Source organism: Polyodon spathula, chromosome 6 (assembly GCF_017654505.1).
Source record: "Polyodon spathula isolate WHYD16114869_AA chromosome 6, ASM1765450v1, whole genome shotgun sequence".
Taxonomy (NCBI): domain Eukaryota; kingdom Metazoa; phylum Chordata; class Actinopteri; order Acipenseriformes; family Polyodontidae; genus Polyodon; species Polyodon spathula.
In genome coordinates, this window is record NC_054539.1 from 23,918,310 (window position 1) to 23,933,785 (window position 15,476).

The window sequence follows — 15,476 nt, forward strand, 5'->3', positions numbered from 1 at the left end:
AAGTTACAATATGTATTAAAGTCATTCAAAAGTATTCCATTCAAACAAAATGTTTTGAACATCGGGCCATAAACACTTTCCTCCTCTATCAGCTCATTTTTATTTGCCATTTTAAGTTTGTCTTTGTTTCATCTCCAGTCACGTACTGTTTTTTAAGTATTGCGACTAATTTATTTTGGTAAATACAACAACGTGCAATTTCAACCCTTTTTTTTTTACTGTCCTATTTTATCCAGTCTCAGAGTTACCTGCATTATTATAGCATTGCAGTTACAACGAATGAAAGACTTGAAAAGTTTACACTCAGCTTTCAGGGGGGTTCAGTTTGAATGTTGACAAATCAATGGCTCGGGAGTGTGGGAATAAGGAAATTTACAGAGACTGACAGCGATTGTGTTAACACTAAGTAAAGCAGTGTAGCCGTGATTTTATCGAGCGGTCAGTCTAGAGTCTGAAAGCTGGCGTTTAACATTCAAAATGAGAAAGGGTACTGACAGTAAGAAACTAAAACTTTTAATTACAACACTGGTGTTGTGTTTCTACCTAGCAACATGACCTGAATCAGGGCCATATTAAGGGGCGGGCCTACAGGGCCCAGGCCCAGGGCCCTCAGAAAACTAGAGGCCCCATAATTATGATTTTACATATTTCATCTTCCATTTGTTTTATTTACAGAGCCTTAGAATGCATATGTATGACGTGTACATCTGTGTAAGACTAGTACATACTGTTTTCATTTAATAACACTTGCACCCTCCTCTCTTGAAAATGGCTCAAGTGTTTTTGATACGCAACCTGCCTGTTTTTAGTGGAGCTATGTAAATAAAAGTAGTACCTCTGTGTGCTTGTGTATTTTAAGTGCTATTTTAAATAATTTTACATAAAATTACATAATTAAGTTTTGATCTCTTACGTAGGGGAAAACTGTTTGAGTCATTTTGTTTGTTCATCTTGTTGTTTCTGGAAGAACTCGTTGCCCTCAGAAAAGGTGGTTGGAAATGTCTGCTATAGCTGTCCAAACTGCTGCCCTCCTACAGGGATGAGAACAATTTTTCTTGTTTATCATTTATGTTTTTTTTTTCAAAGATGTACAATTAGGGTTGTCATCTGGCCCCATAATCACCTGGCACAATGAGGCTGGATGGCATTTAAAAATGACCCCTAAACTGAAAGAAATTAACATGTAATTTAGCTACCCCTTTGCTAAATGAACACTGTTGCTGAATTAATGTGACCTGCAAAACAGTCATACCGATCAGCTATTCACCATCCTGCCTGTGATCACACCAAATGTATCAAACAGCTAAGTGACTGATTTGATTGGGAGAGTTATTGCTGATTATGGCAATTCAATATTAACAGAAAGTAAATAGCAACTTTTACTTATTAGTAACCGCAAAAATAAATAAATAAATAAAAATACATATTTAAGCAGTTTATTCATGGTTAATATTATAATTATACCATTGTTTTGTGTGCATGGTAATTAGCAACGTTCATAGTTCATTTATATTTCTCAGTTTAAGGGTAGTTTTAAAGTGCCGGAGGGTTATGGGGCCAGGTGGGTACCCTATGTACAATTGCAGGCAAAATTATTGGCAGCATTAATTTAAAGGAGTATAGTAAATAATTTGTTTAGTGTAATAAGTATTGTTTATTAAGTTACTTGTGTAACAATGATATTGGAAGAGTAGAGTTGCAAACATAAGAATTAACATTCCTTGTCTTACTTCAGTGTTCAACAAACTTATTAAATTATAAAACAATATTAAACTATTTCCATAACTTATCTTATCTTCATAAATGTAAGTATAGAAGTTATCATTTAAATATAAGGTAGGAATGGAAGCTCTTGAAATACTGCAATTCTCCCATTTGTGTCCATAGCATGTTAAGATAACCTGGACACATGTGATCTGGACCCAGTGCTATGACTGTGTCCATTGTCAACATCAAGATGTGAGGCTTTCTGGGGCCGTGAGTTTTGGCCATGCAGCTCCCTGTCACTCCTGCAGGAATTAGAGTAGTTAATTAGAAAAAAAAAAAAATATTTCGTGCATTTTTGGACAGTGGCAGTGCACCACATGTTGTTGTTATTATTATTATTATTATTATTATTATTATTATTATTACCGGTATTATTTATTTAGTAGCAGACTCCCTTATCCACAGCAAATTACAGTCATTACAAAATATTCAAACAGCATTTTTAAAGAATTCCAGTACAATAAGAACAAGTACAATAAACAGTGACTTCAGATATAATAAGTGTAAATACAATACACAATAACTTCAGACCTAACAAGAGCAGGTTAAACTAAGAACAAGTGCAAGTATCTAGTAAGCTGGTAAAAACTAGTACTCATAAGCAACATCAAAGATGTATGTCAGTCCGTTGCAGTGTTTTTTTTGTTACTTTTTTTGTTATAGTTATTATTTTTATTTTGTTTTAGTTGTAGTTAGTTACAGTTATAACTAGTCAAATAGATTATGTGTGCTGGAAACAAGTAGTAAAAAGCAGGCTGTTTATTTCTGCTTGATTTTTACTTAACAAATTTACAAAAGCTATATTTAGATTTTTATATTAAACTAACTTGAGGAAAAATAATTAAACCATTTAATTTGCAGCTGTAAATGTTTAAGTAGAACCTCATTGCTGAAAACAATCCATATCGAAGGGTTAAATATATAAGCAACTTGCCTTGAATCAATGGTAAAAAAATAAATAAAAAGTGAACAAAGAATTAAAATAAAACATTTGCCTTTTCTTTACAATACAAAATGTCCCTGGCTTACAGGCTTTCCGAGAGATCTGGAGAAAACATACTGTAGGGCAATATTTATAAAGCATTTATCTTGTTTTCCTTATTGGAAAACAACACAAAGAAGTTGCAGTGTCAGATGAATCTTTCATGTGCTAATTTAACAGTCCCAATAGGCACTTCAAATGCTTATTTTTGATGGTTGAAAGTTCTTTATGAATATGGACCATATTGAAACAAAAACTCATTAAAATGTACATTTTCTATAGGCGTATCCCATATTCTAATAACAGCTTTTTTGCAAGATAAATTTTCATTCTATACATGTAATATAGCATTTGTTTTGTTTGATTGACTTTGATAAAAAATTTACCAGGTTTTTTTCTAACTTTATTTTTCCATTCAAGCAGAGAATCAGTAAAATTGACACTTACTGCACTTATTATTCGGAGTCTGAGGTCCGCCCATCTCCTGCTTCAGCACAGCTGGACTCGGAGTCACTGGAAGGCAAGGCAGATGGGCAGATGCCCCCACCCCCGCATATCCTGTTTCCGAAGCCTGGACACTATTAATGCAAACTGCAAAGAAATGTAAGTCACTAACGCTTTTTACCTTGTGCCCCACCTTGGATGATCTTTGAAATTTCATAGCAAAAACAACAACTTAAAATGACTGTTCACACTGTTAGAACTATGTTATTAAAAGGACAAGAAGAATAGAACTTATAAATATAAATAAATGGGTTTATACCACTGCTGCCACTGCTGGAACTGGTAAGACTGGTGCTGACACTGCTGGTACTGGTGCTGCTACTGCTGAGATTGGTGCTGCTACTGCTGCGACTGGTTAGACTAGTGCTGCCACTGCTGGAACTGGTAAAACTGGTGCTGGAACTGCTGGAACTGGTAATACTGGTGCTGGAACTGGTAAGACTGGTGCTGACACTGCTGGAACTGATAAGACTGGTGCTGCCACTTCTGGACTGGTAAGACTGGACTGGTGCTGCTACTGCTGGGACTGATAAGATTGCTGATACTAGTTCTAAGGCTGAGCGGACTGCTGAGACTGTATGATGCCACATAACTTAGCAGAAAAACAATATTAATACAATACAATCACTAAATATTCATTCCCAGAGTTGGATTCTTCTGAAATAACTGCGTTACAGATTGGTTTCTTCATTTCATCTTTGAGTATGCACAGTACCGAATCGCCCACTAAATAATATACGGGACTACCCGCTGCTCCAGGGGCTGGTTGCACAAATGAGAACAAAAAGTGGGATCGGATCCGAATTCACTGGAGTCGGATCATAAACAGATGTTGGATATAATTCTGGAGCTGCACACGGCGTAACTAGGGAAACTGACCAATGAGAACGAGAAGCGAACATGTCTATTTGGCGCGAGGTTTCAATACCTCGGCTGTTAAATTTATATACAGCCTAAGATCACAATAATGATACGAAGCAAATGAAGAAATAACAATAATGAAAACATGTCGATTATATGCCAGTCTTAAAAATGTAAGTGGGCACATTATTTACTTTTTTGTTTTTTATTTAATGTACCTAGTTGATTTTTATCGAAGGCACTGTCATAATGTACACTACGCCTCTGTTAAGTGTTTTCCTCTTGCGCCCCATTTTCAAAGCAAACTAGTAACTGTCACTGTATACCTATAACAAAAGCTTACCTACACCTTAACCCACTAATTTCTATATAAAAGGATGAAATGACAGCGTTGACTGATAGCGACATCTAGTCATTCAGAGTGGAACGCGGAGACAGGACAGACAGCAAGTATCAAAACTACAGAAACCAGAGATAACTTATAAATGAATGTTTTTGGTATGAAAATAAAAGATAGCAAGTGTTTTTACACACGTTTATCCTATATAAAAGTAGTTCAGTCAAAGTTCAGTCAAACTCTGATTTTTGGGGAATTCGATGTTTAACGAGCTTTACCGATTACATTCGAAAAGTAGCAAGCCTAACTATCGCAAAATGTTTTATTTTTTATTTTTTATAGTTACTATTTCGTTATCGTTTTACATTACTTTTTAGTCATAGTTATAGTTCCTATTAATGAATATGATTTACTGTATGTTTGTTAATAGACATTTTCGTTACTGTTACAGTTAACTAAAAAAAAAGTGGTCCACTGTCACATTATTTAGCAGCAGGGAATTACCTCGGCGAGTACAACTCAGAGGAACTTAATAGTGGCAAAGGTCTTTTGTGGCAGCGGCCAATTGAAGATAAAACATGTGATTGGGTGGGACTGGGCCTGCCCTGTTCACTAGCATCCAACTTTTACATCAAGAAAGGCCTATATTTGGCTTTATCTGTGCCATGTGATGCACTCCTATACAAATGCAGTTTTCCTTTCTTTGGATGATTGGGCATCATTGGGCCTCCTGTAAAGAATTTGGTGCTTAAATGCATATTTATGTTACTGGAGGAACTTTATGAACTACTGCATTCTACATAATACATTGTAGAGGTGATTCCAGGATAGGCTCTAGGTGAATTGACCGCAAAACAGCTGTATTGCACAAAATAAATCACCCCCTTTGTCAGTACTAAAGCATATAACACATTTTTGTATTAATATTGTATTTTTACCCTTCAGTTCTACATAGTAAAACGGGACACGTTTGAGGTTAGTTTGAGGTTAGATTCTTTCTTGTTGGTGTTTTTTAAATCCATTGCACGTCCGTATTTTGAGTACTACTTTCAATGCTGTCTGCAAAGATACAAGTGTTCAAAAATAAAATTAGAAGAAAGGCTATGTTATTTATCACCAGTGCCATCACATTATGTAAAATATAATTGAATGAAAATGGTATAAGATCTAAATAAAATTAAGAATTATGTAAGTATTTACTCATTTTCTATTCATGTAGAACAGATTTGCAAATGATAAATTATACATTTCATCAAGATAAATATATAGGATAATATAATATAATATAATAATTGGCGCCCCTTAAGGGAAATTACATAAAATCAACTTATCACGACATTCTCCCATCTTTATAAATAACTGTAAGTCACCTTCAATAAAGGCTTCTGTTAAATGCAATACTACTACTACTAATAATACCATTAAAGTAGTAAAAGTTATTTTTACACAAACCTGTGACAAAATCCTTAAATAGCTTTTTTTCTTTTTGTTCTTTTTGCCGTAAATTAATCTTTAGTGTACTCTTCTGTGGTGGCATTGAATTGTTCACATTCAGCAAAGCTATCTGTAAAATATTACAATTTAGAACATTAAATCACAACTAAATACACAAAATGTATCCATAAATCAATGTTCATTTGGTATAGCACTATTTGAGGTTAAAACAAATTCCAATGGGCAGTACATTTAAAATTCAAATACAATTGAAAATATGAAAAATATATTTAAAACCTACATAAAAACAGTAAAAGATTAGATAAAAATAGAAAACAGCTAAAAAAATGTTCAAAATTTCAGTTGTGCCATAATCAGTAATACTGCTTACATTTTCTTTTAACATGTTAAAACCACATGAATGTAAAGTGCTCATTTTGTGATTATTTCAAATCCCAGGTATTGAGAGTACTGTACCTGATGAAATCTTGATCTTCACAAGACTGAACTTTCTCCATTTATCAGTGGGATCCTGCCTTTATTTGAGAGTTTTCTCTGCATTAACTCCAGGTGGCCAGAATACCTGGTTACTGTTGATCTATGAGTTTGGGATGACCCTCTCCTCCTCGCAATCCCCTTCTCCCCATACAGTTCGGCACCACATTCGTAAATAGCACTAACAATATTTAGTACTGGTAGAGGTGACACTAGGTGGGGAATTTAAACAAACAAATTAATTGTGTTAAGATCTCTATGAGATGTGGTATACCTTATTGTGACAGAAAGACAGTGATTCTTGGTGGTAAATCTTCTACCTGACCTGTGAGGGCACTAAGTAACAGGAACAGAGTAGCCTGGACTACTTGGCCTGACACTTCGTTCCGAGGGTTAAAGGGAAGTTGGTCATTTAGAAAAGGGTGGAGCTTCGGTACACTAACTCATTGACCCGGAAGGGAAATTATGTGGCAGCCGCGGATTGAAGGAGCAGCTGCAATCATTTATCAAGGGGTCATGAGTGACGGTATAAATAGGGGACGTAATCTATTCCTTTGTTTTGGTTTATGGAAAATAACCCGGAAGGACCTGTGTTTTGTGTATCTGTATCTTGAGTGTATGTTTGTTTTGTCTAATTTTTGCTTGTTATCATCACCCTCCGTTCCCGTCCCAACAACATGGGAAAGACTTTTGGGACTTTAAGGGGGGAAGTGGCCTTTAAGGCCATGTGTGCTGCGTACAAAGAGGGGATATGTGATGGGGTACACCTCGCCCCTGTATTTTTATTTGTGTTTTTATATATTTGTATTTATGGGCAAAAAGCTGTGTTTTATTGCTTGTTTTTAATTAAAACCCCTGAGAATGTGGCTGGAGCCTCAACAAGGTAATTGTTTTATTGATAATTAATTAAGGCTCCAGCCACAGCTTAAAATAACCCTCTCCAGGCTGATGGAGGCATTTTTGAGCCAGAGACGGGAATACTGTGTTGAGCTGGATAATATAAGAGAAACAACTGCTACTGCTGTACCACAAAGTATTTGTTTATTGGTTTTGGCCATGAGCCTTTTTGTTTGATGTATTATTTAATTTATTATTAAAAGCCAGACGCAATCGCGTCTTGTTCACTTTATCTACTTGTGCTGCCTTGCCTTTGTTTACTTTCTGGCCTGGCTGACGTCGCACCACTCGCCATCCTGCCACAGTGTTTAATAAAAATGGGACTATTATTTCGGGGACAAACCTGGGGATTACAAATTAAGTAATACACGCTGCTTTATTACTTAACATCATTTATTGTTTTCTGTTTGTTTTGCCATCAGGCAACGGACATAAAAATATCATTAAACAAATTTTGCACCTGGATTATAATTGTCTGTTTGTTCATTGATCACCTGCACCTGCACACTACTGCCACACGTATCTGTCACAGTGTTATTTAAAAAGATGGATTAAACCTGGATTTTCTTTTTTTGCCAGTTAATTAAGAGAGCATTAACAATCATTATTTCATGACAAGAGAGATGAATGTAGTGAAACATATTTACATATTTCAATGCTTCTCAACTTGATGCAGCAGTGGTAGTACAACATACCCACTTTGTACACAGCTGTAATTGCTGCCAAAGGTGGTTCTACCAAGTATTGACTCAGGGGGGGTGAATACTTATCTAACCAAGACATTTCAGTTTTTTTTGTTTTTTTTCATTAACTGTTGTTTCACAATAAAAATGTTCTTGCCTCTTCAAAGTGTTGAGTAGGTTGTGTAAATCAAAGAAAAAAAAAATCCCATTTAAATGCATCAAGATTTCAGGTTGTAACACAAGAAACTGTGAAAACGTCCAAGGGGGGTGAATACTTACTATAGGCACTGTACAGTATATATAATATGCGTTGGTTGTTCAGATGTTTGTGGCGTACTCAATTAAAAAAAAAAAAAAAAAAAAAACTAATTACATCTGACTGTTTCTCCTTTCATTATACTATTTACAGTGTTTTGAAAACAGCCATCAGAAAGACTGCTGCGGAGCTTCTAGGTATGAGTATATCTCCGGTCCTTGTAGTGTTAACAGCATTAATACACATTGTTGTGTATTGCCAGTCCTCCATTATTTTACTGTTGTCAAGAGATGTTGGATTTACAAATAAACCACCATTTCACCAGACCTGCGCACTGCAAACCACTTTGCCACAGTGCTCCTTAAACATCTCCCCTGAGTTTAAGAGTGTGCTCAGAGCATAAAAGAAGTAAGTGGAATCTGACAATGGTGTATGGTTGATGCAATTAAGTGTATTATTCACATAATGCAGAGAATACAAAACCTTTAAAAATTAAACTTTTTACAACAATTTTTAACATCGGTATAGGCCTACATCCTCAAAAGCTTGACATTTTAGTATTTAAATACAAAGATATGAACATATGAAAACTTTAACTGAGGTTCTGTACAGTATGTGACAGAACCTGACACTGAAAGGATATTTTGTGTCAGGTCTTGTGTTTTAGCCTCTAGTAAAAATAACAAACAAAGAAAAAAACGGTAGTTATCAGCAAAGCACAAGGACTGCCTGACTCTCTATACAGCAAGGATAGTTTACATGTATTCAGGGTATTGACGTAGTAAAAGTAAATCTGTAAAAAACATAATTTCACTTTTCATTTTTAAGTGATGTAGAAAAAAAGTCAATACCTTGTCATACAGTAAGAGAAATAAGTTACCAAAGTAAGGTCTACTTTTTCTCCCAACGTATTTTTTTTGTAGATTTTTGCAGACCCCAGGCATCCACACATATGTACATTACAGCACATCCAAGTTTAATGACAATTAACTTGTTTTGTCAACATGGAAATATACTATGGAATGCACTTATTGTGACGTCTATATATTTTGTACATATTCGATGTGGACAGAAAAACTGAAAAACCCCATCTTTTTATGGATAAACTTGTTCTCACTTACTTCTACGATTGTATAATTTTCGTCCCTTATAGCTACAGTAGCGGAACATAATTATTTCATTCTATCTTATACTGCTTATATATTTTAAATGTCTTTATTTTTATTAATGAATCCATTCATTATTATACAATATGTTTTATTTGTAAAATTATAAATCTGCAACAAAATCTAACACTATTACATTTAAACATGTCCTCTGAAACTTTGAATGTTTTATTTTATTTAATTTTTTTATAGTAAAACATGTGGATACTCACTGAATGGAAAGATATTTCACCAAAATTGGACCTTGTCACAGGACCGATGTACCAAATAAAACTTTTAATTTGGAAGCTTCGTTGATGTTAAATTTGAAGACAGCAGTTCTCCGGCAGAAATAATTGAAATTGATGGTAAGTAAAGGGCAATTTCAAATTCACAAGTAACTGAAAAATATGAAATGTATCAGATTGACCGCTGTAAATAGCCCTGGTGAAAAAGCTCACAATGATACATAATACATACTAATTATTGTTTGTAGGTTACCTTCACTGTATTTTGACTGAGGAAAAGACCAGTATCTTTCTTCTTGGTTTGATTTAAACATGGAAAGTTCTTAAAGTGCTTATCATGAATATATCTGAGGCACTGGCATAGACTGTTGTCAACTGCTGAGCTTGTAAAACTCTAAATAAAAATGTATGAATAACAATCATTTTGTCATTACAGATATCGCAGAAGAAATTAGCCGATCTGCTGAGGCAGAAAATAATGAGCAGTCTGCAGGCCTCCTTGCCAAAAAACTAATTAGAGGAGGAGAACCGACATTTAATACAAGAGGTGGCAAAATTTAAAAAAAAAAAATGAGTAGCTAAGAAAACTCAATATTTAACTGCAAAAAGGCAATTTATCTACTATTGTACTCATAACTTTGTTTTGGTTATTTCATACAATATATTTTATTTGCCAGGTCCATAATGTTTATATGAAGCCTTTATGATTCATATAGCACATAGAGAGCCTGCTATATTAAAAAAAAAAAAAAAAAAAAAGGACAGACAAGAAAGCACAGAGCAGGTACATGTTTAATTTATATATGTATATACATACAGAGTCCTGCCATATTAAATCGAATTGTCAATTTTTTTTCCCAGTACTTCCACACCTGTGGTATAAATATTAGCCTTCTGCATGATGGTGTTGGGTGCTTGGTGTTTTATCACAGTTTCATTATCTTTATGTCAAGGTTGTTCATTTTAATATGGCAGGACTCTCTCTCTCTCTCTCTCTCTCTCTCTCTCTCTCTCTCTCTCTATATATATATATATATATATATATATATATATATATATATATATATACTTTAATAGAACAATTTCAGGTTGGCTTGACAGAGGGCATACACCATTAGAATGTTTTAAACCTTTTCACATAAACAAAATAAACAAAAATCATTCTGTCAGATATGATTTTCAAAATGCTCACTCACAAATGTATGTTGCGGTTCACTTAATATGTTTTTAAGAAGTGTGTGTGTACCATAGGCATAATTTACATGGGGTACGCGGGGGACATGTTCCCCTCACTTTTTCATTATTTCAGATAGAATAGTCTTTATGCATGCAACAGCTCAGAAACTCTCCCCCCCATCTTTGAAACCAAATTTATGCTACTGGTGTGTACACAAATGTAACATACATAATATTGTGTGGGGGTGTTTGTGTGTTATTTAACAGTCTGCAGGTACCACATCAAATTTTGGTAGTGGGAGTTGAGATTACTTTTTGTGAGTATATGTACTGTGCTTACGGATTGTTTAAGTGAAGGCCAATGCCCAGCCTAAGCAGTAGTTTTTATTTAAACTGTATTTTGGCCCCGGTGCCTTGTTTCTTTGTTTTCGTTAATTTTCTTTAAATAAATATGCGCTTCAGTGCTTTAACTGCAGCTATCTGTGTCTGAATCTCTCCTGCCAGTAACCAGCCTGGCCAGTGACATCTACCCTTTCACTAGGATGTAAGAAGTGGGATAGTGCCCCTTGGAGACTCAGAACAGAACTAAAAATATAATGCGCCTAAACAAAAACTGACACATGGAGCAACAGCGGCATGAAGCTGAAGGGGATTTGTGTTGGGGAGCTTGTAATGAGTCTGGGCACCTCAGAGTAGTGTCTCTATGAAGACCTCTGCTCCTTGGAGATGTACCACAGATATGAGGTAGTCGATTGAGGAGTGGCTCCGCTGGAACCCCAGCCGCCCACCCGACAACATGAAATGGGCCCCTCTGACTTGTAAACACCATGGGACGATGGATTAGATGCGCTCATTGGCTGCCTGGGGGACCAAGGTTGGTGCCTTGCATGTGAATAGTTTGGGCACATGGTGGTATGCTGCGCCCTCCAAGAGGAAGAGAAGGATCTGCCTGAGCAAAGGTTGGAGAAGACAGAACTGCCTGCCCTAAAACAGAAAGGAGGAGCAGCCATTACCGGAGGCGAGCAAAGGAGTCAGTTCCATCTCCAGTGTCAGGGAAGGAGGGATTGCCTGCCCGAGTGCCAGAGAGAGAGCCACTACTGTCTACAGAGCCAGAAGGAGGAGGAGCTGTGTCAACTCCAGGGTCAAAGGGGAAGGGGCCAGTGCTGTCTCCATAGCTAAAGGGGGAGGAGCCGCTGCCATCTCCAGTCTGCGTGGTGCCACGGATGGTGGAAACTGATGGAAAGTTTGAAGTTGTAAGGACCTCGCTGAATTTCATATGTGTGATTTCCAACCCTATATATTTACATTTTGTATTAGTTTTTGACCTGGCATCAGATACTGTATTACCTTGTGAAAATGTTAAGCTAATTATACAGAGATACAAAGTGAACTCTATTCTAAGCACTTGCATGTTTGGCAAATACATCTTTTTTTGGGGTTCATGGCATCATGTGGGTATCCACTTACCCCCATATTTGGCACTCCTTGATTACATTGACAGCTACACTGACAGCAGAGTGTCAGTGTGTATGAAACCAGCAATTACTAACATAGAGGGCTGTAGTCGAAAAATCTGGCATTTTATGAAAGAAGTTGGAAAAGCTTTCTCTAAATTGCAGAGGTGAAGCTGACAGGCTGACAGCTAAAGGGCAGAATGATTTACTTTACTGCAAAAATAACTTACACATCTGTCATCACATTTGCAGTCGCTCCAAATCCTAGTACAAGACTTACTAACAATTTAGATTCCACTCTTTTATTCAGCGGAATACCACTACAGCAATTTTGATAACATTATTCAAGAGATTTTTTTTCTTTGCAACATTAATAAATCAATTGTGTAACAAGATGAATCAATTTGATTAATAACTTGATTTAGCTAATATTGAAACATAATATTATTTATTTATTTACTTATTTATTTTCTAATAGCTTCTAGCGTATTAACCCTTTGACGTCCTATGTCGGACCAGGTCCGACATTACAATTTTCCCTTTCCAGGCAGATTTCCGCTGCAATTTTTGTCTTCCAACTCACACACCCGTGAGTAAAACTTTCATATTTACTTTTTACTATTATTCTTTTTAAACAGTTTCAGTTTGCTGAAAACCATTAAGCATTTAAAATAATTATCTGTAGGCAGTATCTCGAACAGTGATAGTGAACTTATCGTGAGTGTTTGTGTCTTTTATTTTTTTGAAAGAAAAAACCTGCAACAATCTGATATATGTACATACAATATAACGATAAACATTTCCAACCCAAATGCCCAGTTGTTACTGCAGAATCATTTGTAAAATGTCCATAAAAACCTTGTTATTATATAGATATATATATATATATATATATATATATATATATATATATATATATATATATATATATATATTGGTGTATATACAATGTGTATATTTATATGTATTTATGTGGTGTTGTTTTTTGGGGGGGCAGGTGGATTGAAAAAAGAAAAAAGCAGGTAACAACAAAAATGACTGAAAATGTGACTGAAAATCACTCTTTGAGATATGAGATCATCTGAGAGCAAATGGAAGGTGCTAAGTGACCTCCACAATCCAGCAATCCACAAACAAAGACTTGAAGAACAAACAAATTGACATCCAAGCTGGCTATTTTTTTTTTGTTTCTAGCACACAAGGTGCACACTATAACTGAAGGATCCATTAAAACAGATTTCTACTATTCTGTTCTAGACAAAATACTGAATGAGTTTGATAGGTGATTCACCTCGCCCTCTCTGAAAGTCAATCACTGAACATATATAAAAAAGCAGACACTGGGTTGCTCCAGGAGGAGCGCACCAAATCTAGGAAGTCCTGGAACAAAGGAAGGGCTTGCTGTGGGTGCCCCTTTTGTTGGAGGAAGCAGTTCCCCTTTTCCTCCTGTTCTGCCTGCCAGGGAATGTCCGTGACTGCAGCTGCCCGCTGCATTAGTGCTCGGAACGCTTCCCTCTCTGACACATGCGGCAGGGGCAGTAAGGAGCCCCCGCTGTGGCCTGCCCAATAGAAGTGTCTGGGTCCGAGACGCCTGACCTTGACTCCGTGAAGGACAGCTCACCTGGGCTAGGAGGTCTAGGTGCTGGGGATGGGGAACGAGACTGTGGAAGCTGGGGCTGCCCGGTGGTAGGGGGTAGTCTGCCCTGCGACTTAGGTAGGGTCTCCAGGAGGTTCTCCGGGGGAGAGACTCTGCTGAGGACAGGGCTGCTCTCCTGCGCTTTATTCTTTTCGAGAACTTCCTGCACGGAAAGCAGCCGGGATCGGCACAGAGGAGAGCGCTGTCTGTGCTGAGCGGTCAGTGCAGAGTTAATCTGTGCCGAGGCCGGTGCTGATGGTGAGCACAGTCGGCGCCGGGATGTAGGTGGCACGGAAGATGGTTACACCAGTGCTGATTCAAACACAGCTGCGCTAGGTGAGCCCGAGGCTTGAGAGGGGCGCTAGGCCTGAGCTGTTTTTTTTTTTTCTCGCTGTGCCTGATTTAATCGGCGTAGAGGATTAGCACCAGAACAGCTCCCAACACGGAATTTGAAAACTACACAAGGCCTCGTGTAGTGGAAAAGAGTAATGGCCAATCTCGCAAGAGGGGTCAAAACCAGTTGTAGTCAGTAAACTGACAGGAGAATCAGGCAAGAGCACTCTTAATAATGCTGGAAAGCATGATTTTACCGTGGATGTAAAGAAATTGGAAGGTCAAAACCAACAAATCAGCCAAATTCGGGCAAGAAAGCACGAAGCAATCTGTGACCTGTCTCAGTGAAGTGAGAGAGAAAATGGCGATATGTTACTGTGAGGATGTCCATCTTCAGCAGGAGGTAGGAGGGACTTCCCCCTCAAAGCAGGGCCTTGATAGGGTAGCTTTTTTACATATGCTCAGTGATTGAAGGTCAGAGAGGGCTCTTTCCCATTCGGTAATGGTTGTCATTCCATTGAAAGGGAACAACTATTTACATGTTTTGTGTTCTGATGATGCACACACAATAATTAAAGTCTCTATATAATAATAAAAAAAAATGAGTGCCGATATTATCACCATAAGTTTCTGTCAAAAACAGTAATGTAACTGAAAATACGTACTTACTGGTTAGGTAAGCAAGGAAATTAAGAAACAGACAACCCACAGTCCACTAAACAATTTCCTCTGAGTGGGCGTCAATAGCAGTTGTTTTGTACCCACCTCCGTTGTTTTAAGTGGCACAAATTTTTCATCAGCATTAATTAATTACTGGATGAATCAACATTTCTGATAACCATGATATTAAAAATTGCATCGTAATCTCTTGAAAATTTCTCTGATACTTGATCCCATTTCAATCCAGTCTTTTCCACAGGATCACTGCAGCTAGTTTTACCCATTTTCATTACTGTATACTGTACTCAATACGTACTTTCGCAACAACCTTGAGTTGACGAGGCGAGTTGTATTTTTCAAATCTTATTTTAATTTAAAAAATACAAACAAACAAAAAAAAACCTTTCCTTATATTTGAGCTAATACAGATATAGTTATATATACAGTACCGTGAAAAAGTATTTGTCCCCTGTCTGATTTTCAGCATTTTTGCACATTTTTGACACTGAATGTTATCAGATCTTCAACCAAAATCTAATATTAGATAAAAGAACCCTGAGTGAACAAATAACACAAAAGTTTGACACTTATTTATTTATTAAAGAAAG